Consider the following 26,022-nt stretch of genomic DNA (forward strand, 5'->3'; position numbering starts at 1 on the left):
ATATTCACACAAGCATCTACCAATCCTTAAGAAGGATTCTCCCTCACCCCCATTGCACATCACTTTTTCCTAGACTATAAGCTTCCCTCAAAGACAAGGCACTTAAGGTCATTGCCACCACGCACTCCTCCTCACATCATCTTCACAGCATACAAAAGCTGCACACAGGCACTGTCTCTCCCTAGGGAGGCTACACACTAGCAAGGAAAGCTCATTTTCAAAAGGCCATGACACTGCTCCCCCACAAGTTCCTTTTCACCAGACTATATGCCCCACCAGACTTGAAGCACTTAATTTAGATTGCCATTGCATAACCCTACACCTTCTACAGCACATAGAAGCTGTGAATAGGTGGGCACTGCTTGCAGAGTTTTTCCCCACCCTCCCTACTACAACCCCAACACTTTACAGGCTGCTGGTACCACTGCACACTCCTGCCCACTGTATCACACTCCCACACACCCACCACTCCTGGACAAGGCGCCATTTCTCCATTCCATTTTCATATTTCTATAACTTAACATTTCACTTCAATTGTTAATACCATCACACCCTCCTGCCACTCCACAGCAAACTGAGGCTATGCACAAGCTCTCCACCTCAGATAACATATTCCCCCTTTAGAGTTCCCTGCTCCCTGAACACACACCCACACCAACATCTCCCAACAAGAGGGCCTTAGCTCAGGAACACAGGCCTGCATCACACTGTTTCTGCCAGCACCAGAGTTGATTACTGGCCTGAGAAAGGCTCCCCCACCACAGGGCCCTTTTTGTAAGGATCCTAGCTGCCAAACCACCCCCTAAACACAAAGTGCATAAACACCACTACCTCCACCCCACCACCTTCACAGCATACACCTGTAAGCACCTGACCCTGCATAAAGAGTGCCTCCCACCATATCACCACAATCCTCAGTAAACACATTAATACCAGATTTGCTTAGTCCCAAACAGCAATCCCACCACCTGCTCGTGCTCACAGCTCCCCTCCTTATAAGAATCACCTGTGTGAGGCTTGCCACAGCTCCCCCCTTATAAGAAGCACCTGTACGAGACTTACCTCTTCTCCCAACTTTCTAAGACAGCCGGAGGGCCCCCAGTCCGTCGCCTCCCCTTTTATAGCGGGCCTGCCGCCTTCCCCGCCCCCCCGACTCTCGTCTCGCGAGATTCGGCGCTTATTTAAGCGGCCGTTAGAGAAGCGCGTGCTGGCTGTCAGTGCCTCATGCTCGAGTTGCTGCTGTCTGCTCCGCCATTGCGGTAAGGGAGTCTTGCTGGTTTCCGGGGGACTTTTTCTTGGCTGCTCGAGCTTCGTGGAGATTTTGCTGGTATATAAGGTATGTAATGTAGGTTTGATTGTGTAGTGTACTTTATTGTTAGTATAGCATGGTAGCTAAGTGGTATGGGAGCTTCTGGGGTTCATACTTAAAAATAGCTTGGGCTGGCTTTCCCTTTTCTTCTGTGTATTTTTTTTTGTATGAAAAGATAGGCTAGTTATTTCTGGTAAAAAACCTTTATGGTTGTTGGAGATTAAGTTGTTTATAGTTGCCTTAATCTTATAGTCCTGTGACTGTGGCTAGTTTAAAATCACAATTAAAAAAATATAAGCTATTCCCTTAAATGGACAGCTAGTTTTCATGTTTGTCTCTTGTGTTTGGTTCCAAGTCTTAATGCCCAGGTTGCTGAAGATGCTGAGAAACTTCTGGAATGCAAAATAACTATGTAGGGCTTGTTGTTTGTGTGCAGTTGCAAAATAATAAAGAACAAGAAGTGATGCAACTGCTTGCTTTTAGCTGTTCTTGGGGTGCTAATGATTAATTCTTAATGTTTCACACCTTCCCCTTAAAACTTTTAATATAGTTCTGAGAACTTCAGAGTAGAATGAGTAGCTCCTTGATGACTGTTACTAAGCTGTTGTTCTACTAGGTATGGTAATAACTATAAGGAAGCAATCAGGATAGACACTAAAGTCTCATTTTGGAGAGGATTTTATTTTCACAGAAAAGTTCCAATGCTGCTTTACTTTAAAGCTTGTTTCTTCTTGTCAACTTTTTAAATGTTTCTTTAGCAGTCATGTGCTAAGGCTAAGATATTGGCTTCTGTTAGAAAGCATTGATTTTTTTAACCTTTTATCTTTTTCTTAAAAGTTTGAATCTAGTAGTGCTATGAGGGGTTAAGATTATGAGGAACTTAAATATGGAGAAAGATAGTATACAGATATTGTTTGAGATAGAACCACACCAATTTCTGTAATCTAACTGTATCCTTTACTTTCTGCAAAATGAGGGAAGTGAGATTTTGGTATCTTTAAGGAAAGGTCAAACATCTTAACCCCTAGAGAAATTGACTCTCTTGGTGAGAACTTAGTGGGTGTTGCTGTGGTGTTAATATAGAGCACCTGTTGTAATCTACCATAAAGCAGAGCATTTAACTTGACAATATTTGTTCCTTGTGGAAGTCAGTTCAACTCTTTGCTGTAATACCTACCCAACAGGGCACAAGTTCCAGACAGTAATAGCTATGAAAGCTTGTTTCTGAACCATAAAAACTGTGGACCTTGTGTCTCAATGGTAGGTGTGATTAAAAATGTAACTTCTGTGGTTGCTAAAAGTGAGTTCTGTGGTGTGAATGAGGCAATCTTGTTTCTGCCCAGTTTCCTCCTATTTCCTGATTTCCCAAGTTATGCAGCTGTGTGCTTATACATTGGTTTTTACCACACTTTCCTAATTATATTGCTGATGAGCTTGAATAGTTTCATATTTCTTTAGGAGAAAAGCCTTATGAATGAAAAGTTAAATATGCCATATTAAGTTTTTAATTTGTTTGCCCTAGTAATTTGTCACCTACTTAACTTTCAAATGCTTTATTGAAGTCAATCATTGAGAAATTATTTTTTGAGTTTTCATTTCAGTGCTGAACAGAATTAGTGATAGAAGCTTTGAGCTGGGCTGAGAACAGTCAGGAAGCTTTTTTTTTAAACAAGGCTGTCTTGTATGTTTGCTACTGAGGACAAGAACTGCTTCAGTATCTCTTCTAGACTGGTTGCATGCTTACAAAATACAGTAATCCAAATACTGAAGACAAAAAAAGTTCCACAGAACAAGATTAGATGTCACATTAATAAGAACTTAATACAGATAAAATCACTGTAACTTGCTGAGAAATAGTCAAAGTTGTAGTAAAAGCTACAGTTGACTTAACCCTGGATAAAGTATCTGTAGACAGAGTTTAGTTTTGCCACTATGAACTACCTGTATATTCTGTGGCAGATGTATTTTAAAAACTAGCTGATGATTGCTAGTAAAGTGCTCTTAGTGCCTGTGGCTATTGAGTAGATGAAAGAATGTTCTATGTGTTTGTGGTGCTTATAACAAAAGTGAGGGAAAACTAGCTGAGCACTAACTTTTTTACTGTGGCAAGTTAGTGAAACTGCAAGCTGTGCTGGGCTTGTAATTTAAGGTAGGAGTTAGCCATCCAGATTTGGATATGCCTAGTGCTGCTGGGCAAGGCACAAGAGTGTAGCCCACTTACTATGAAGTAGCTAAACCTAGTGGAATGGAGAATGAGCTGGAGTTACTTGCAGTCTTATTGGCACAAGGCTAGAGGGGAGTTTGCTTTTCATGGAAACTGTATCAACTTTGGTGGAGTTACAGAACTTGAATTTCTGGAGAAAATCTTCTATCTTTAATATTTTCATCTTTGAGGAAACAGTGAACTGTAGTGAGTATAGTGTATGTGTAAAAATATCAAGCCAATCAAATACCAATTAGATGCCAAGCTAAACTATAGTTACAACCACATCTACTGCAAGACATGTAAAAGTGACCTTTCAAAAAACAACTGATGATAAGTTAAAAGCCTCTGTAGTAGCACTTAGAGTATGAATTTTTAGATATTTCTGCATGTATGTGGTTTAACTGAAGACTCTCTAAATCTTCACTGGGAATACTGATGTAGTCATACTGCTGTAACAGTTAGCTGCCTGCTTTGCACTTCTTGTGTGTACAGTCTTGGAGTTACAATTGTCTTGGTACAATCCATAGTGAGGTTTGGAGACAGTAAGGATTAAAACTACAATAATAAATAATTCCAAACTGGATGTGATAGGATAAGAAATTACTATTAAGTCTTGGAATCTGCCATAGTATCTGCTGATAAGTAAAGATGGAGATAAATCAGGCTTTGTGGTCCTGGTGGCCTCAGGTAGTCTGCTTCTGTTTAATAATGTAATTATATAGTACAAATAATTCTTTCTAATATACTGCTTTCATTAATACCTTCTTTTGAATATCACCTGTTCCCTAGGAACTTCCCATTTAAGACATTGTTGGGGAGAGAAGATGTGAAACAATTTTCTTGCTGTTAAGTTAGGAAATGCAGTTCTGGGTGAAAGAAATGCCAAGTGTCTTTTGTGGTATAAAAGGTATTTCAACAACTGGCTGCAAGCTGTGGCTGACTTACTGCCAAAGGTGTTCTTAACTGGGATGAAGTGCTACAAGTAGTCTATCTGCTGTGTCTGTAGTTACTTGCTCTGCAGTTACATTCCTTGTTAACTTGAGGGCATTTTTATCTAGAGTGACCCCAAAGCTGCTTAGTGATAAGAAAACTGATGTAGCAGAAGCAAAGCTGGGAGGAGAGGAAGTGACAGGTCTGGTACTTCTGTCAGGTGAATTGAGAGGTAAAGATGAAGCAGGACTGTTCACACTTTTTCTCCTTTTCCTCTTGGAGACAACAACAGCTTGCAAGTCTTTCCAAGGCTCTCAAATTTAAAGTGGGCAGTGAAGATATTTGGTGCTTTTTCTGCCCTAAACAGGTGCTTGCCTTGTGCCTTACTGTTAGTCACAACTGAGTATTGTAAGTGGTGGGATATTGTGAACAACTGGAAACTTGCATGTTAATGTTATTCAAACCAGTGTGCTATTGCCAATATAAGCTCAAATACATTTAATGCTATTGTAATTCCCTAGCAGTGTTTCAAATTGGTTGGTAGACTCTGAAAGCCTTCTTTATTGTGACTCTGTAAAAACCTTGCATATTAGACTAAATGGATGTTGTGCTCTTAAGCTTTTTTAATGGAGATTAAAATTTTTGTAACTTTGTTTTCTGTATTGTAGCCTTGTGTAGACCCACATGTGGTACTTGAATGTGCTAATAAGAATTGCTCAGATTGGAGAAAATGGCAGTTCCCTGAGAATGTGAATGTCTTAGGTTTTTCCTTTAATCTCAAACTTGTGCTTTTTATTCATTCATTGAAGTAGCTGCTATTTTTTCTGCCATTTTCCATTTTGTCAGGTAGTATACTAACACTGACCTCTGCTTAAGGCTTTGCATTCTAGTAGTGTTGAAACCTAGCTGCTATGTATATTGTGTACTTTGAGGCTGGGTCCTATGGGTAATGTGCAGAAACACTGTAGTGCAGTTAGTAGTAGGGTGCTAGTTCCAGTAGCTATTTAATTTTTTAAATGGTAGATACTATGAAAATAGGTGAGAATGGTTTGGAAGAGCTTGCCATGTAATAATTACACAACTTGGTGTTTAGTAGCCTAAGGGTATGGGAGAGCAAAATTGTTTATGGGGCTGAGCTTGCTAGAGAAAGGTGGTGACTAATTCTCCATTACAAATGTGGTACAGACAAATCTAGGCTTTCTTGAAGCCCAACTGCCTCTTTTTTCTAGCTCTGGTAGTGTTCCAGGTCTGCAAACAGGGCTGGTTCCTATGCAGAATTGAGCCTGCTGTAGGACTGATGCTTCAGATAGCAGCAGTGTGTTGGTGCTACTGGCTTTTAGCCTGCTAACACACTAGCTAGTATTTTTCAAGCGCCCTTCAAGTAGGATGTAACTTTTTCAAAGGAAGGAGTAGAGCCCACAAAAATATGGGGGAAATGACCTCATTTTTACTCTGTTAAATATTTATAACATTTACTGGATCAGTACTTGTTTCAGCTCAGCAACCTGCTAACTTATGATAAATCTTACTTCAACTAGAAGCAATTGTATTTTTAAGAGCCAAAGCTGCTAGAGTCATATGACACTTGACACCATTGGTTTCTAACTTAAAAAGGAGTTTGGTTCATGTTTTCAGTGTAGCCATAAAACTGGAAAGTGCACTGTAAAGATGGTGCAAAGACTTTTGGGTTATTGTGCTCCAGTTATTAACTTGACCTGTTTAGCAAAGGGAAATAGCTGATCTTTGTTTTTAATGTTAAGATTTTGATTTAATAGTGCAAGAAAATTTGGTTGTGGCACATGATCTTCCTTGTTTCTGCATTTGTTGTGATTTGAGAGATGTTTCCTGTGTGCTTCCAGAATCTGTTATGATTACAGGCTCCTATTTATTTCTTCATGCTGTCCTCCAAGCTATTGCTCTAAAAAAAGCTTTCTGTGGAACCTTTTAGATTCCTTTTTTACAAAGCAGGTTTAAGGAAAGATACTTTCTTGCTTAAGAAATGAGAACTTCATGAGAAAGATTGGCATAGCTTGTCAAAAGTCACTTAACCGTCAGCTTAGGCTATTTGCAAACTGGTCATGCCTAGAGAATACCAGTGCCCAAACATCTAGCATATGTGGAACTGCTTGAAAAACATTTTTAACTAGAATGGAGAGTAGCAGTATACTGAGATGAGTATACATGCTCTTTCTATATTAAAGTGTATGGTAGGGCTTTTGTAGATAAAGGCTGTCTTTTGTCTTGATTGAGCTCTCTGATGAACCTGTGAGTAACTTTTTCTTCTGGTTCTATAGATGTTGATGTTATGAACTATACATTTTAATTTCACTTAATGTACTTGCTTTGGCATTATGTATTTTATCACTGGGGATGATACCACTTCATATTCTGCACTGCAACTTTACTGAATAGAAAAGAAAGTGTATGTTTAATCTACCAAACAGATTTACAATGCTAATTCTAATCTCACTTTCTTCAGTGTTGATTAAATTTGGTCTTTGTGAATGTGATGTTTACAAGCACACAACTTTAGATATTAGGTGCTCCCACTGGATTAAATTGTCCATGTACCTTTCACCTTGATGTTGGGAATCCTTGAAAGTAATTTCCAAGCTGGTTGCAAAACAGGATTTGAGTGTAGGCATCTAAAATCAGAAAAGTGATTCTGGGAGCCAGAGCTCTGGTGTTACTTGATCTTCAGTTAACCTTGGGAACTGGAATATGTTAGTCTGGGGATTATAAAGTGGAGGAGGAAGGGGTTAAACAAGGATATCATATGGCTTTTGTACATCCTGAGAAAGCATTGTAGCTTTAGCGAAGCTCAGTGTGTTAGCACCAATTCACACCAAAACTCAAATGGATTCATAAACTGTTTCTCTGCCTGGAAGCTGGTTCTGGCATCTCTGCTCTGAAAGTGTATTTTAACAGTACCTGGTTGAGTTTCTGAACTTCCAGTTGTCTTCAATAGGGAAAGGTGCATAAAGATGCCTTTGCAAGATAGCTGGTGCTAAGAAATTAGCTAGTGCATGTGGGTTGATGTTTTTCTGCCTCTGTGAGGAGGCACTTAACTGTTTCCCACTTGTGATTCCATGCTCTAGCAGGCTATAAGCTTCTTTTGGCTGCTTGTTGAGAACTCTACTGAACTGAAAATATTTCATGGGCAGGAAACAGGGTATTGGTACAGGAGTGGAGGCTTGAGTCCTGGTTCTTACAACCAGTGGCTATCATAGATATTTTTATCATAGTTATTGTGGCAAGAATGAGCCCTTAAAAGGTGTGCTAATAAATGTTGCATATATGAAGATGAGATTAACTTAAAACTGGATTATACTTTGTACAGGTCTCCAATAGAGATGTATTGCAAGCTTTGAAGGGTTTGAGTGCTTTGAGTTTGGCTTAGAGGAACCTTTGAGAAGTCTATACCAGAATACTTAAGGGTTTTAGTGGCAGAATTCTCAATCTTTCTAAACATGCTGATTTAGAATATGCTCATATATAGTGTTTTACTGGTGAGCATTTGCTATGTACTGCACTGTCAGGAGAAAAGTCATGTTTATTGTTAAAAGATCTATATGAATGCCTGTTAACATCAGGAAAGTCTGCTTGTTTCTCTCAAACTGAGGCTAGTAGATACATGTTATGTGTGTGCCATTAATTAGATTGTGTTGGTAATTTTATTTAGTCTTGTAAAATCTAAAATAGATGCTAGAATGCTATTATTAAGTGATGCAATTAATACTATTCTAAGATGGATTAGGTAACCTTATTTAACTCTATCCTCTAGAGGTCTTTAATAACCTTAACATATCTGTCATTCCCATCTGTTTTAATTTAAAGCTGATAATGCTAACATGCCTTAAAACTGGAAACCACCTGACCATTCAATATTGTTTTAAGCAGATACAGCTTGTAGTTTTTTCACAATATATAAACACAAAGCTTGCTATTGTGAAGCAATTAATTTTATTAGGCTTGTCCTTGGTTAGTCTACATGTAAGCTTGAAACCTATTAACCTTTTTGAGAAGCTTTTCTTGGTTTGGAATTTCCCCTCCCCCAAACCAGCCCTTGCCAACCTGCTACTGTTCTTGTAACTGTCAGTTTTCTGACTGTGCCCTGGAAAATATGTGATCCCAGCTGAAGGGTAAGGTGGGAGCAGTGAGCTCAGCAGCTGTCCTGTCAGAGTTGCAAGGAGGTGAAGGTTTGTTTCCCAACAAATAACAGATTTGGTTATTCTTCATTGTGTGTGAATGCAACATATGTTGTAAATGCCTTACGTGGCAGTAAAGGCTACTATGCAGATCAGAAGAAAGGGCAACACTGGAGGGGTACAAGCATATGCTGTATTATAACCCTATACAGTATTTGGCAAGCAAACTGCAACACTTCTGTGCTGGAGTGTTGTTATTTCAAGGTATTGATATTTTCATTACAATTGAATGCTTCATTCAAAATAGAAGAATTAGAGGGATTGCCATAGTATTGATACATTAGGTTAAATGATGTATTTTAAGGAAGCACTTCTGTAAAAAAAACTAGTAGTTTTTTTAAATGGCTAAATTGTGTATTGCTAACTGTTCTCCCTTGATTATTTTATCTCTTGAGATTTAAAATAAGGCTGGAAGAGCTGGCTAATCAAAGTAGTCTCTTTATAACTTGGTTTTGTATATTACTGAGACAGGTGGCACTTAAATGTGTAAGCAGATTCAAAAAGAAACTGCTAGTGTGAAAAGGCATATCTTATTGCTGATATTCGTGAGTGTATTTAAGGAATGATGAAAATGGGACTGTAAACTGCAGACTAATGGCTGAGTTGAATCATCATGATTATGCAGTGGATTACAGCAATGCAAATGGAAGTTCTGTGGAAGTGAACTGCTTTACATATGCACAATGGTAACATTGAGTAGGGGCATGAGGACTGTCATAGTATTGTTGTTAAGAGTTATAATGAGCAAGCAGGTATTAGAATGTTGAATACTTTTTTTCATTCCAGGACAACTTAAAAGACAATTCAATGAGCAGAAGGTAAAGATCCATGGAAATTTATTTGACCTGGAGCTCTACAGGGTGTTTTTTCTCTCAGTAAATGTCATCTTTTGTCTTCTGTCTGTAGCATCCATCTATCAGCACAGAAGTGTAGTGTATTTGAATAAATACAGTATTCTTCAACTGAGGCTGGCATTTCTTGTTCTGATAGTTTTGTTACAATACTGGAAGGCAGTAACAATTGTATTTAATGTAAGTGTTCATAAATAAAATGTGATATATGGTTAATTATGTTGAGTCCATGTGTGCAACAGCATGGGGTTATGAGTAGTGAACATAGGTATAATACAGAAACTGATGGCATGTTCTGAAATGATAGGGGCAAATCAGGGTTTTATCAATTGTGTCAATTTCTCATTATCTTGTCCCTACCCTTCCCTTTTAGTATGGTCTTGCCTTTCCATCTTTAATACTTAATGCTGGCCATGATGAACTAATTGTATCAGTAGTAGCATATGACTGCATTTAAGGCATGAATATTCTGCCATTAATGTATATTTAGTTAAATGGGATAACTGAGCACTAAAAGGGTCTGCTTTTTTTATAGATCGACAGGATAGAGAACCTTAGTACTCCAGTCAGAGAGGGGCAGGAAGTGTGGGAACATCTTTATTAAAATGTTAAGAAGGTTGAAGCAGCTGTTCCTATTTCATCTAAAGTAAATACTAAGACCAGCAGTGTTTCTTCATAGCTCTAGTGAATACCACTACAAATTTAAGATCCCTCAATGGTACATAAACAATAACTTAGAGAGGCTTTGGTTATGTTTCCATTAACAAGTAATGCGGCTAAACAAGATGGTTCTGTAAAATAATACATGATGCCCTGGACCTGTTATCCACGCTGCACTTAAAGTGGAAATACTGCATGGATCATGCTAGAACTAGCCTGAACTAAGTGTTGATGAAGGGTGTGCAGTACTCCAGTGACCCTGTGCCTAGTCCAGTGTGGCATGCTATAGGATCAATGCCACATGGATATGTTAAAAAATCAGTTTCATTAGCAATTGTTGCAATCTGTATTTCCCTACTTGCAAATTTATGAAACTTAGATTATGTTTAGACCTTAGATTTGCATTCAGTAGTACACTTGCATCTTTACAAAAATTTTCCTTGTATTGTGGTAAGTTAGCAATTTATATCTTTGCATAATAAACAGAAGAAACTGTCTTTTCAGGAAAAAATAAACCAAGATGGTATATCTACCCATCAAATTGTGTAACTGGTGTTCTTAAGAGATATGTACCAATATTAGCTAATAGATAGATAAAATTCAGACTTCAGAGCATGTTATATACTAGGTAGCCATAGTTCTGGTAAGAAATTAGACTTAGATTTCTATGTTTTCTTATTTGTGTAGACCCTCAAATTTAGTACTTGTATCTCTATAAGATGATGTACTGGAGATTAAAGTCAACTTATAATGTCATTACTTAAAAATTAAAAAACTAGAATACTAGCTAAAAAGAAATACTAGCAAGTCTTAGTGTAACCAAATTAAAAATAGCTAATGGATGATCTTGGTTTAGTTGTGGTAGCTATGTTTGAGAGGAGGTGCTAATGGATGTTGTATAGAAATAACTGAACAAAACTATTTTATCTGGTAGTTCTTCATATTTACTGGATTTTAGCTGTTTGAGTAGCCAGCTATCAGATACAGTGTTTCTATTAAATGCCTTGCTTGAAAAATGCACAGTCTTTAAGTAATATGTACTATTACTAGTTAGAAGAAAGGATAATATCAGAAGGGGAAGATTAATCTTTAGACAGCAGTGAAGGATCAATTGGCATAATCACAAATGCCTTGAGGCTGTCACATAAATACATGGCCTCAGTTAAGATGAAGCCAAATTTTTATGAAATTTTTATTTTTTCTTGTGCATGTTAGACTTTGAATCAGAAAGTAGTTTCTATAGACACATACATATTTTGTGTATACTTATATAGATATTGAACACATGTTCTATTTCTGTAGAAATGTGATTTCTTGCAAGTCTGACTAGTATGGCATACAGAATGTGCCAAGCTCGTTTTGTGTGAAGGTAATGCTTACAACTGTGCTGTGAAACTTGTGTTTCATGGCAACAGATATGGGGAAGCAGAGGTTTATAGCTCTTGCCAGAAAGTCAGTTTGAAACACACAAAATACTTCATAAAAGTATGTGAATAATATTTATATAGACCTCAAGTTCTAGTGTTTTAGGGAGTCCTTTCATAAAACTGTGTTTGCATGTGGCACTAATGACAGTGTAGTGCTCTAAGTGTCAAAACTAGATATCAAGGAAATAATCCTTAAGATTATTTTATGGAGTAAGTATTAGGAATAATATACAAATATTAATATCACTGTCCACTGTACTTAGATACATTTTGAAGATTTAGACATAATAATCTGGAATCTAGAAGAACATATCTGCTTCAGTAGTCATGCAAGTGCTGTGTTCTACTTGATATAAAATCATGAGGAGGCTTGCCAGTATTGGTCAGAAAATTATCTGTGTCTAGGAATTCTCAAAATATTTCTCATTTGTTGGATTGCTTTGCTCTATTGGAGTGGTTAGGCAAAAGAATATTTGCGAGGAGCAGTGAATGAATGGTGTTCTTGATGAATAGTGTAGCAGTTCTTTCAATTTTCGCATATGAAAGTTGATGAGTTTATCCTGAGCCATAAGTGATGTGGAGAATGATTCAAATGTGACATAATGTGTTGCCATGACTTGGTGAAAAAGCTGCTGCTTATACTTGATTTCAAGGATTTGGCGGGGAGGGGAAGGTGTCTATTCCTTCAATATACATGTTAATTCTCTGCAACAAGAAAATTCTAACCAATCTCCGCTAAAATGAGGGGATATCATTTGAATTAGCTTATTTTGTTAGCTGAGACTCTTGAAATAACTGAGTGTTTAACTGGAATTGTCAGAATCTGTGCAGTCTTGCTGAGAAAAGCTAAAATAGACCAAACCTGTACCATATAATTAAACATTTTATAGTTCATTTGCTGTACACTGAATATAGTCATATCTTAATGGTAAATGTTTTTCTGCAGTATCATAATAATCGGGTGGCTTGTTTGTTTTGCATTTCCCCAGAAGTTTTTTTGCCTTATGCTATGTTCAAAAATACATAAATCCTGCTCTGGCAGGGGCCTGTTACCAGCTGCTGTGAAGTACAGGCAGACTAAGTAGTAATGTCTTGTCTTCTCAGCCACATTATTAGATATACCAACATCAAAGTGATTCAGAATGGTGTTCATGTATATGCTGAGTTCTATTACATATGTGCATATACATTTTATGTAGTGTGCATTGGCCATGTGCAGGCTGTACACAGACATTGAAGTTTTAAGTTCTGGCTCTTCCCTAATGGCACTGTGCCTTTTAGTATAAGGGCTTTTTACACTACAGATTGTTTTACATATTTCAGGATAATGCTTGTATATCTTCAGTGAAGAATTTGGCCAAGATGCTAAATCAGAACATAAGGGAATTAGAATATGCTACATGTATACTGATTAATCTACAATTTGGAAGTTTTGTTTAGAAAAACTTTACAGATAATTATAAACAAATGCATATGAACGTAATGCTCAGTCTTTCTGATGGAGTAAGGAATGCATGTTAACCAACTATTTTAAACTGCATGTTCAAGGACCCTGTCAGATCAAGTTAGATGACAGTTTTGATTAGAATAATGCTGTAGAATATAGAGCTCAGTTCTACCTCCATCACAGAATTTTGGACCTAAAGCCATTTAGGATTAAAATCCCACAAAGGACTTTGTTTCTTAAAACTAAACACCCTGGTGTTTAATGCTATTATATTTAGTGCTCTGTGCTTAGTATTAGTTCACAGTGTGTAAGGGAGACTTTGGGGACTTGGAAGTGGATCTAAAATTGGACAATACATTGAGCTGCTGTCTGGAACTTGTGTTTCCTAGGATGGTAGGAGACTATCTTGATCCATGAACTAAAACATGCCCCAAAACAGCTGGTTTAGTATTGAGAACTGAGGGTGGGGATGACACATTTTCTAAAGGCCTAATAGAAACAGTTTTTTCCTAAAATGAATAATCTTGGCATCCTGCCAATGTTAGTGATGTAAACAATCCTAAACACCATGTAAGATTGATCAGGATTTTTTGGCCAGAAATTCAGAAATACACAAATGGCTAAAGCTTAAGGGTATCAGTGGCTAGGAGTACCAATAATGTCCATTACTGTGTACATACTGGATTGTAATGCTTAGTATTTTAAACAGTTCTTAGTAGCTCAGTCTTGTTTTTAAAAAGTATTTTTAGAATTCAGGCTTTAACATAGCTGTTCTCAGATATTTGATCTCCCCTAAAATTTCACACTTGCTGTTTTAAATTAGGGTAGTTGTAACTGCTGTAACTTCCTATGGTTATTTCACTTTAAAAGACCAGACAGAAATAATATTTTGCAGGCTCCTATTAAATGAGAGGGCATATTGGAAAGCTGAAGCTGACAAGAATTTGCTACTTTCAATAGATTGTGAATTGTTGTAGTTGGGTTACTTTAGCTATATAATATGTTGTGAAGGTAGAGTGCTAATGAATACACAGATTCCAGGACAGAAGATACTGTGTGCTGAAGTAAACTGATATTCTCCAGCTTCTATTAAACTCTTCTCCTGAAGAGACCTGAGCTAACATCAGAAATGGTGGGAACTGGCTTGCATTCAGGGTTTTGTTCTGGTCTATTCATATTTTTGAAAAGGGATGGATTGAGAGAAACTTTTATATGCAATGGAATGGTTTACCCAGAAGGTATGAAAACATGAATACAGATTTATTGAATCAAAATCATTGAATGAAAATACACATGCTTTTGAGACTGATGGTAATAAGCATATTCTAGCCTTATGTTAGTATTCAGATATGCTCAGAGAACTGGCTTAGCTTCATACAAGCTAACACAGCACTAAAAGCATTTAAATGTAATTTATGCTGTACTTTTGCTAGAACAATTAGTTTTATTGACACCATCAGACTGCATCCAGTCACTGAATGCATGACCTCTGAGAACCAGTTTATTTTGCTTTGGATATTTCTAATGATATTTTTTGCACAACCATTTCCAATGCAGCATTCTTAAGACAAGCCATGGAATTATTTTAATAGTGAGAAGAACTCACAGTAGTAAAACTATTGTTATCATTCTTTCAAACAGAATTAACAGTTGATGTTTTATAGTCAAAACCTGGATTCACAGTCAGTCATATGAGTTTCTATTTGGTACTAAGACTTATGATCAGCTAGTTTGGGTGCTGCTGAAACTTGTAGCAAATTAGACTTCTGGCCCTTAACCATACTGTGTCTCTGAATTAATCTCAAATAAGTGCTTAGCTTTTACCTGAAAGACAAGCTAAAATCATTTAAATGCTGTTATGCCAGTTCCTTATGATAATTAGCAGTTTTCTTTGAACTGTATATTGACATGTCAAAGCCAAAACTGTTTGTGGGATGGAGTAGTTTGAGTTCCCTCAAAAATCACTTTAAATTCAATACTAAGCTCATCTGATTTTTAAAACTAACAGTATTGAATGATCTTGTTGAACATGAAATAAAAGCTGTATGAAATATATTTTGCATAAACCAGTCTTTTCTAAGTTATCTTTATAAATGTTGTTTGTCACCATAGGGCAATAAATATGCCCCTGAAGGGGAAGAATGTGTTACCCAAGTCAACTGAAATGAGCTTGAAAGCAATTTTATCATTTGGAACAGCTTTCTTTAGAATAAGGCCAAGAAGGCTTCTAGGGTTTGATATATCTTTGGTAGAACATTACTGTGATCATTCAGTGTGTGTATTGGGTTTGTGTGGCAAGGTTTGGTAGCAGGGGGGCTATAGGGGTGGCTTCTATGAGAAGCTGCTAGAAGCTTCCCCTATATTGGATAGAACCAATGCCAGCCAGCTCTGAGATGGACCTGGTGCTGGCTGAGGCCAAGCCAATCAGTGATGGTGTTAGTGCCTCTGGGATAATGTATTTAAGGGGGAAAAAAAATGCTAGGAGCAGCATTTGCAGCCAGAGAGGAGTGAGAAGATGTGAGAGAAAACTTAGACACTGAAGTCAGTGAGGGAGGGGGAAGAGGTGCTCCAGGGATTCCCTGAGATTTTCCTGCAGCCTGTGAAGACCATGGTGAGGCAGGCTGGCCCCTTGCAGCCCATGGAGGATGATGGGAGAGCAGATATCCACCTGCAGCCTATGAAGGTTAACAGTGGAGTAGATATCCTGGCAGGACCTGTGGCCCTATGGGGAGAGAAGCCCAGGCTGGAGCAAGTTTGCTGGCAGGAATTGTGACCCCATGGGGGACCCATGCTGGAGCAGTTGAACTGTAGCCTGTGGGAAGGACTCACATTAGAGAAGTTGGTGAAGGACTCTCTCCTGTGGAAGGGACCCCATGCTAGAGCAGGGCAAGAGTGAGAGGAGTCCTCCCCCTGAAGAGGAAGGAGTAGCAGAGACAATGTGTGATAAACACCAAACCCCCATTCTCCATCCCCCTGTGCTGCTGGAAGGGAGGAGGTAGAGGAAAATTGGGAGTGAAGTTGAGCCCTGGAAGAAGGGAGGGGTGAGGGGAAGGTGTGTTAAGATTTGGTTTTATTTCTCATTACTCTGTTTTGTTTGGTAGTAAATTATATTTTCCTCAAGTTAAGCCTGTTTTGCCTGTGATGCTAATTGGTGAGTGATCTCTCCCTGTCCTTATCTTGACCTAGGGGCCTTTTGTTATATTCTCTCCCCCTGTCCTGATGAGGAGGGGAGTGATAGAGTGGCTTTGGCACCTGGCCTCTGACCAGGGTCAACCCACCACAGTGTGCAAGCATAATCAAACAGTCCTGTAGAGTTGACATCCGTGCAGGTGTGTATCTCTTTATAGTCATCCAGACACACTAATGGATGTGTCCCTGATAAAATAAGAGCAGGAAAATGAGTTTTATTGTCAGATCTTTGAGATTATTTTTTAAAGGACTGATTTTATGCTTTGCTGTAGTAGGTTAACCCTGTCCAGCTGCCAGATGCCCACCAACCTTGTACTCTCTTCAGAAAGATGGAGGAGAAAATAAGATGAAAACCTTGTGGATTGAGGTAAAGACTGGGAGATCATTCACCAATTAGTGTCATGGGCAAAACAGACTTGACTTGGAAAATTAATTTATTGCCAATTAAAAACAGAGTAAGGTAGTGAGAAATGAATACAAAACTAAAGACATCTTCCCCTGACCCCCCAATCTTCCCAGGCTCAACTTCACACCTGACTTTTGCCTCCTGAGGTGGTAGGACATGGGCTCTCAATGGGCGGCAGCTTCATTCAGGGCCTATCTGCCTGCTGTGATGTGGGGTCCTCCATGGGCTGCAGTGTGGATTTATGTTCTAACATGGTCCTCTGTGGGCTGTAGGGGGACAATGTGCTTCATTGTGGTCTTCCATGAGCTGCCACAGAATCTCTGCTCACAAGGCCTGGAGCATCTCCTCCCCATCCTTTTTCAGACCTTGGTGTCTGCAGGATTTTCTCTTGCACTTTCTCACTCCTCTCACAGCTGCTGCTGTGCAGCAATTTCTACCTTTTCTTAAATATGTTATTACAGAGGTGCCCCCAGTGTTGTTGATGGGCTCCACTTTGGCTGCTGGTGTGTCATTTTGGAGTTGGCTGGAACCGGCTCTGATATGGGGGCAGCCTCTGGTGTCTGCTCTGAAACCACCCCAGCAGTTGCCTGGCTACCAAAACCTTGCTACATAAACACAATATCTTTCCATTTTTACTTTGTCTCTTATGTAATTGTTCCACAAAGAAAATATAAATGTTGGAAAAGAGCTTTCTCACAGAACATTGTCTGAAAAGGATCTTGAATGATTCTGGATTCTGATTGTACTGATGTTTTCATGTCTATGTGTAGTGACACAATTGTTATTGGAACCCATAGAATTTTTCAAAAAAGGTATCCCATAGGTGAAAAGTTGTAGTGTGGTAATACCTCTTAGCACAGTCTCTGTGGGGAGGATTTGGTAGGAACATTGTATCACTTAAATGTGTAAGTCTTAGAAGCCAATTCAAACAATTAAATAGCTTGACCTACTGGCTAGGCTATTCATGGAGCTGGATGAGCAAGCTATTTTTAGCCCATAGAAATAACTGCTTTTCAGGCTTCAGATTATAATACTAGATGGTATGTAACAGCTCTGTGGTTTGTAAAGATGTATAAATACCTAGTGTCTAATCCTGGCCTGTTGAAGTTGTACATAGAAAGCTTAATATATACAGTAACTTAAGTATTTAATACAGGTGAGCCAGGAGTTCTGTGTGTTATTCCATGATTAAATTAAGTCAGAAGCACTGCAGAAATACTTGTATCAACATCACTTCAGTTATAGTATCATATTCTGAAGATGTAGAAAATAGATGCATGTGCATATTTTTTAATCAGCTTTAGTGTGAAATTCTGCATCTGGTGTTGGGAACCCAAATAAAGAGTTGCTTTAGATAGAGGTCTGCCTGAAAAGCAGGAAGGATTTAAAAATTTGGTTCAGACTGAGCAATATGCTGAAATGTAGTTTATGCAGAGTGCAGTATGTGCCATCTGAGCAGCTGAACTGTAATGCATGGACTAATAGGAACTGGTGATGCCACCATTATTATACAAGAGCAGTGTGGATTGGAATGGATGAGAAGGTACTTAACATGTGACTATGAGCCTATGAAGGAGTCTCTGCACCTGGTGCTCTTGTCACTATTCAGTTCTGCTGAATTTAGCTGCCTTCCTGGAACTTAAATGTTCTTGAGAAAGTTCTGTCTGCATGTTATGCTTCTTAAAAGATGAGAACTTCCAGAGACCTGTAGATAACCTGGCCAACTATGGTACTTGTCTTTGCTATTGAGTTTGAAGACTACCAAATTCTTTCAAACAATTGTGAAGTGAATCAGTCTGCTTACATTTGGCATCTGTTTCTTCAATAGAATACTGGGAAACTGCAGAAGATGTAGATATGCCCATCTGTTCCAGAATCATGGCAGGCCAAGACAGTCTTAGCTTAATATGCTGCTTAGGATCTGTATTGGGGGTTAAGGTTATCAAGTATTCCTTTCTCAAACAGGAGTATCTGTTGGGAGATAGGTGAACATTTGAAAGGAGTAACATGGTGATACAAATTTTCAATTATTTGCTGCTTGTCTTTGATCTGATTCATGCTGGATCTTAAACCCAACTATTTCCTCCTACTTAGGGTGGGAAATTTGAGGTTTTACTTGCTGACAAATACTACAAATAGAAATTGTAGCTGACTAATAGTCTTTGGAGCATGAAGAACTTCCAAATGCTTTAGGGAGTTAGCCATTTTGTTATGCAAAGAAAGCAATAAAAATTGTTTCACAATATACTTGTAGGAATGAAAATTATTTAAAACAGGTAACTTGTATGCAAAATCAGATGTAGGTATAATGCTATCCTAAGTCTGTCTTAAGCAGACTTCAGTGTTTACATGTGATGGATTTGTTTTAGTGAGACAGATTCCTCTGCAAGGAAGAAATCTTCATAATAGTTGCTAGCTAGAAACATTAAGACATTGCATTTGCTCTCACTGTATCAACATGACCAGAATTTTGATGATAGCAATAATAGTGCTTAAGTTAGGAAATTTTTATTAGAATTCTGTATTTACCATGAGATTGGTGAGTCAGGAGTGTTGATTATTTGGTAATTTGATATACAATACACCTGGCATGGCTGTTATGTGGCTTTTTCTTGGCTTAATTCCAGCAATTAGCTGAACATTGTAGCAGCTGTTTGCTTCCTAGCTTCTGAATAACATCACTGTACTAAGTGCAGTACCACACCTCAGTGCCAAGATACAGTACACCTCCATTTCTTCTATAATAGTCTTACATAGGCTTTAATGTTCAAAAAGGAAGTGGTATCTCTAAAGTTCTTTATCTTCAGAGCACAAAGGAACAGTGTATGTTGATATAAGTTACAATACTGTAAATCTTTACAGAATTTCAACATTGGGGGTGTGACCAAGAAAGCTGTGATTGTTAGATCTGTTTTTCAAAATAGCTTGTGCTGAAATGATTTGGATTTTCTTCATAAAGCCTAACATTCTTAAAGGAGTTTACTTTCAGGATTTTTTTAAAAATATGTATTATTCTAAGGATTTTTCCCTGTAAAGGGTATAAAATCTACATACAAATATACTTTCTACTCTTCTACTGCTCTTCATTTCTACTTCACATGCATGTATACCCTCATAACTTTATGCAGAAGATGAATGTAGCAGAATCAAATTCAGAATTCTGCAGCACTAATTAGGGGGAATGGGCTTTAAAGGAAGCTGGGATCAACAATGTTATGAGACTTGTTTCCCCTGGATGTTCTCTCCAGAAGGGTTACTTGATTATGATGACCCTTAAAATACACTAATTGGAAAATGCATCTGTTAAAGACAGTGACTTTTAGTGTCACTAGTAACTTAATTCAGAATCAGGATTATGTTGGCTTCTATTTGATAATGAAAATACAGCAGAATCTGTGAAAACAGACAGTGGCAGCCACCTCTATGGCCTTTCCCCCCTCAGTTAATTGTCAGGCACTGATTTCAGCATAAGATAAATTCCCAGTGGAAATTAGGAAGCTTGTCATTTTAACACAAGTTGGCAGACAGATGGTTGAAGGTTAGTTCCCCAGTTCAGATGTTTCCCAATTAGTTGGAACCTACCTCCTTTTCCTGGTGTGAACAAGTCCTAGAAGATAAAAGGCTGGGAGAGTTGTAGTTGTAGACTAACATGGAAATGTTGGGAAAGGGAGGGGAAGGGATTTTATTTTGTTGTATAACTTGCACTTTTCCAACAAATTTATGATTTTCTGTCTTATATAGCAGTGAGCAAACTGGGATCTGTAAATAGTTGTAAAAGAAAACATTATTATCAATAATACATTGCTTTGGTATTAATTACCTGGTAGGTAATGCTAAACAGGTATCCTTCTCTTGAATCCTTGAATTTATCAGCCTCAATCAGTGGGTTTTTTTGTTGGTTATAATGCTTTCATTAATCTGTTCCATCTTTGCTATCTGTCCTCTGTGGTCTTGGGTACCCTTGGATAAGCTTAATGTTTATGACTCAGTCTTACATAATAGTGGGCATGTCTTATGTCTGTCAGTTTTCTTTGACCTCATCTTAGTATTGTCTGAAAGTTTTTTGCACAACTCTTACAAAGCAACTTCAATTGATTTTGTTATTGCTAATTCATCTGTAGCTTTTCCTGCCAGCATCAGTGTATGTTTAGGAGAAAAGTCTGTCCTGCCTTTCCTGGAATGTATCTTCACCTGTTACCTGATTATCCTAAGCTTGATTGAGCCTCAGTTTATACTTGACTAAAGTATTATAAGTATTTCCAGTTCAAAAAAATGACTAAGTTCACGTTGTCCTTAAGGATATTCTGTTAATGCATTATATGAAGGTAAACCCAGGAAAGCAAGAAGGATCAAAACGTTTTCCTCTTTTCCTCCCTTCCATGGACAGAACAGTGAACTGTATTGGGACTTGCAAAACAGAATGATAACAAATAATGATAATCTAGAAACCCTAAAAATGCAGTGCCCAGATTACCAGCTTGTCAGTTATGTATGATTAGGGGTCTAAATGTTCATTTGGAGCTGCTTAACCAGCAGATGGGAGGAATACAAACTTTCATACTGGCTGGAGTGGCTGGAAACCTGTGTTCCACAGCTGCTGCCAGGAAACTGGGCAGATTTCTACTGGGATCTTCCTCTGATTTGGGGAAACTCATCAAAATTATTGTCAAATGCTGAGGCATCTACTTTTTTGAGTAAGAAACTAATTATGTTGGAAAACTTTCAGCTGTTCTACCTGTTTAAAAACAGGTATTTTAAGAGACTCTTGGGTGCCAGTGTATTTATCTATTATATTTGTATTTCTGTGAGTTTCCATGTTGCTTTATGTAGTACTTATCATTCTGAAAAGCTATTCTACTTAATTCTGAGTTGGATAACTGGTAGTTGCTCATCTTCATGAATTAGTTCATCTCTAATATAACAGTAGATTCAAAACAAGTATTTTTCCTATGTTCTGTTTATTGTACAGCTCATGCAATGACTCTTAACTCTTTAGCTATTGTCCAGAATTTAGTTTCATATTGCTAATCATGCTGACTTCTTACTGTAACTCAGTTTGCTGCTTTGAAAAAGATCAAATTCTGACTTGGTGCTATAGTTTTGATTACTCAAATGAGCTTAATTTCAACACAGCAGGATGCATCTGAAATTAAAACTTATTAAGGCTTTTACCAAAAATGTAACTATTTTCCTAGTGTTGCTCTAAGAAATGAGGTATATTAATCATAAGGGCTTGATGGCTTTATATGTGAAATGCAGTCTCACAATAAGGTATTACTGCCTGCATTCCCATGAATTCATATAATCAAATATCCATGAATGGAAATGTAATATATGGATTTATTCTAAAATATGAAAGCTACCTAACAGTTCAGAGTTTACAGCATGTTAAAGGCAGGTTTGGCAGTAGAAATGGTCTGAAACATAGCTTGCTAGAGCAGATAGTTCACTTAATTATTGTCTGTTTATTTTTTTTGATCTTCGCTGCCCCACACCCTGCAAGTGGTCATTATATTTATAGGTATGGATAAACTTCTGTGACACTTAAAACTCTTGCATTGATGGAAAGAGTTCAGGGCTTTTTGTGGAACCTTTGAAAATGTTTTTATTGAACTATGGAATTTTTTTTTGTGTTGAGAACTTAATATTTGCAGTTAGAAAAGTTTTGACACATTGTAGATCTGTTGCTGCAGAATTGTAACCCAGCATAGAAATAGTAGGAGCTTTCAGTAGTTGGGGTTTTAGGGCACAATTACTTCAATGTAAAGTGTGAGGCTAAAAGAACAGTTTGCCAGCTTCAGTTAAATTGTTGTATACAGAGGCACTGAACTTGGCAGCTGTTCTTATAATCAGTGGGTCAAAGTATGTTCTTGGCTATGTTGACCCAGCTGTGTACTGTTAAGCTTATGTGCAAATTTGAAGGAAGAAAATAATCCTGTAACACATAGCTTATAGAAACAGTTCACTTCAAGCAAGATGACTAGATTGCTGCTGCATGCTGGTTTACAGGGTAGATCACAGCTATCAGTGTAGGTAGAAGGAACAGGATTTACCAAAGGAAAACTGCTGCTGAGGAGCATAGATGTCCTCTGTAACTACTATTGCCAATTGCCTGGATTTCTTTTCTGAGCAGTTAGTCGGTTGTGAAGCATATGGTAAGTGTTTTTATTTTCAGTATACTTGAATTGTTTTGCTTGATAAAAAAGCAGTTTTACTCACTTAAGAGCAGTTATTTGGTTAATGAAAGTAAGTCCTAAATGACATGTCAAGGAGATGGTCAACAGGCATAGACTGGAGTAACTAAGTGTTGCTGCAGGGATTTGGTACAAAGAGCCTTTTGGTGTCTGGGAGGAAGAAAGGATCACTAAGGCTAATAAAAATTGCAGGGTAGACAAGGACTTTCATGTGGAAGAGTAGCTGATTAACCAGATTAAGTTTGATGCATTTGCCCTTCCTGCATTTGAATACTGAATGGAGGACAGATAATTACATAAAATGTGTGACATGTAGGGTTAATTCATAGTCTAGCTCAATAGTGGTAAAACTTTTCTGTAGTATTTTGACATAGTGTTTTCATCTGTTAATTTTTCTTGTGCAGTGGAGCCTGAAATTCCATAGATCTGAATTGCAAACCTGTAAAACTGAGTCCTGAAAAGAATCTAAATCATAATAGCTTTACTGAGAGTGGACCTAATGTATGAGTTCACTAGTTTGTTTTCTTATAACTAGAAAATAGAATGGATTGCACTAGTAGCTGATCTCCAAAGATAATTTACAGCAAAACAGAACTACAAAATGTCATGTACTGTTAGTCAATATTGTCTTTACTCAGTAGCATCACATGCCCATGAATACTGCCTTTCTTCCTTACCTCTCATTCACTTTATTGGATGCAGTAAATACCCAAATTACTATAGTGTAGGTTAGTCTGCAGAATGAGATCCTCCATTTTAATGGGAAAAGCATTGGAATCATTAAGTGGATGGTATTTTTATTTCCAAAGTGATGGGTAGATTGACTTTTTTAATCCAGAAGGTGAACACAGGGTAGAATTACAGAATGGCTGATGTTGGAAGGGATATCTGGAGATCTTATGGTCTACCTTTCCTGTTCTCAAAGCACATAGAACTTGTGTGAGTTGCCCAAGACTCTGTTCAGATTGCTTTCATATATCTCCAAGACTAAAGACTCCATGATCTTTCTGGACAGCCTATGCTGTTTTGATTATTCTTGGAATAAAGTGTGTGGGGTTCCTCCTTAAATTTAAATTGAATTTCCTGTCTTTCAGTTTGTGCCCTTTGCCTCTTGCCCTATCATTGGATACCACTGAAGAGTCTGGCTCTTATCCTGTTAGGTATTTATACATATAAGATCTGCCAATGTGAACCTTGTCTCCAGGCTGAACAATCCCAGCTCAGTCATATGAAAGATGCTTCAGTTCCTTAATCACTTTGACAGCCCTTTGGACTTGCTCTACTAAGTGCCGAACTGTTATGTAACTGGGGAGCCCAGAACTGGACCTAGTATTCCAGATGTGGTCTGACTAGTGCTCTTTCTAATGCAGTGAAGGATGCTGTTGGCCTTATTTGCAAGGATGACTTGCTGGTTTGTGTTCAGCATGTTTTCCACTAGGATCCCCAGATGGTTCTCTGCAGAGCTGCTTTCCAGCTGGTTGGTCCCCAGTGTTGACTAGAGCAAGAAGCTAGTCCTCCCCAGGTGCAGGACCTTACGTTTCTCTTGAAGTCCATTAGCTGCTGCTTGGCCAATTTCTCTAGCCTGTTGAGGTCCCTCTGAATAGCAGCATAACCAACTAGTATATCTACCACTTTCCCAGATTTGTATTGCCTGTGAAGTACTGAAAGTACACTCTGCATTGTCCAGACTGTTAGTGAAGACTGACCATAGGGTACACCACTAGTGACTTGCTGTGATCATGCTGCTGATTATAACCCTTTGAGTCTGGCACTTTAGCCAGTCTTTTAGTCCATCTCACTGACCACTTACCTAATCTGCATTTTATCAGTGTGAGGATTTCATAGGAGACTGAAACACTTTATCAAGTCAAGAGCAGCTACTGTTCTCCCCTTGTCCACTGAGCCAGTCATTTCATTGTAGATGGCTTGGTTAAGCGTGATTTCCCCTTCATAAATCAATGCTGACTATTCCCAATCACATTATCCTTAATATGTTTGGAAAGTAAGGAAGTGCTAAGATACTTTGAATAAAGTCTGAAGATAGAAATCCTTCAAGGATTCTGATCCCTATGATTTTTAAAGATACTGTTAGACTAGTACAGTTCAGAGACCAATAAGTATAAGTTGTGTGCATGGTGTGAAGTGATCCTGTGTGCATATCTTGAAGCTGCAGTAAATCCAGGGAGAAAAAAATGTTGATGCTATCGTTCATATTGGATTGGTTTGCTGGATTTTTACAGGTATATGGGGAGGAATCTACCTTTTTCTGTAGAATGATGTGCAAAATTTAAATTGTCTCTGGTGGACATGTAACTTAAGTAACATTAATCTCACGAAGGAACTGTATGCTGGTGTGTGGCAGTCAACATTCAAGCCCCCTAAATTTTTCCTTTCTGTGAACTGGAGACTTATGTTGGCTTTAATCTAGTCATGAAACCAGCCAGTTACTTGCACAGTTAATTTCCCTCTCTCAGGTTTGTCAGAGACATACTAAACCTGTGAAGAGATTGTTTGCTATAGAGGCTTTTCACTTTTGCTCTAGAAAATAAAGGCAGAAACTACTTTCCTTTCAGTGTGATACCTTATCTTTCAGTGAGATTTGTAATGACATACATTGTACTGTTGGCTGTGTTATTCTTCAAGAGAAGTTAGGAAGCAATGTTAATCTTTTGTTTAAACATGTATTTATGCTTACCAGTATGGGTAGGAAAGAACATGAGAAATGGCTGGCAAATGACATAGGAAATAAGCAAAATGAGCCAGTAACTTGCAAAATATATTTACCTTAAAACATTTCAAAAAGTGACATTGGGATATTGGCAGAGAAATTCAAAGAATAAACGCTTTGGTTTTGTTCTGCAGTCAGATTTCTGATTTTTTTTATGCTGTGTATTAAGTTACATGTGGTGAAAAATCTGACCCCTTTTCATGGACACACATTTCAGTCATCTCTTCCTTCTGCTTTCCTGCTTCTCATCATGGTTCAACTGTTTTATTCTATAGGGCTCTTAAACTTGCATGTTGCCTGACTGTTCTGAACTATCAGAGCTTTTACTAATGTGTATCTAAAGTATTAAGAAACCTTAGTGTTTACATGTGTTCTATAGGTGCATATTCCTCCTCCTGTAAGAAAGCTTAAAAATAATCCTGCCTGCAATTAGGCTTCACACAAGTGAAGCTAGTATGGGTACAGTG

This window comes from Grus americana, chromosome 4 (genome assembly GCF_028858705.1).
Source record: "Grus americana isolate bGruAme1 chromosome 4, bGruAme1.mat, whole genome shotgun sequence".
Classification (NCBI taxonomy): Eukaryota; Metazoa; Chordata; class Aves; order Gruiformes; family Gruidae; genus Grus; species Grus americana.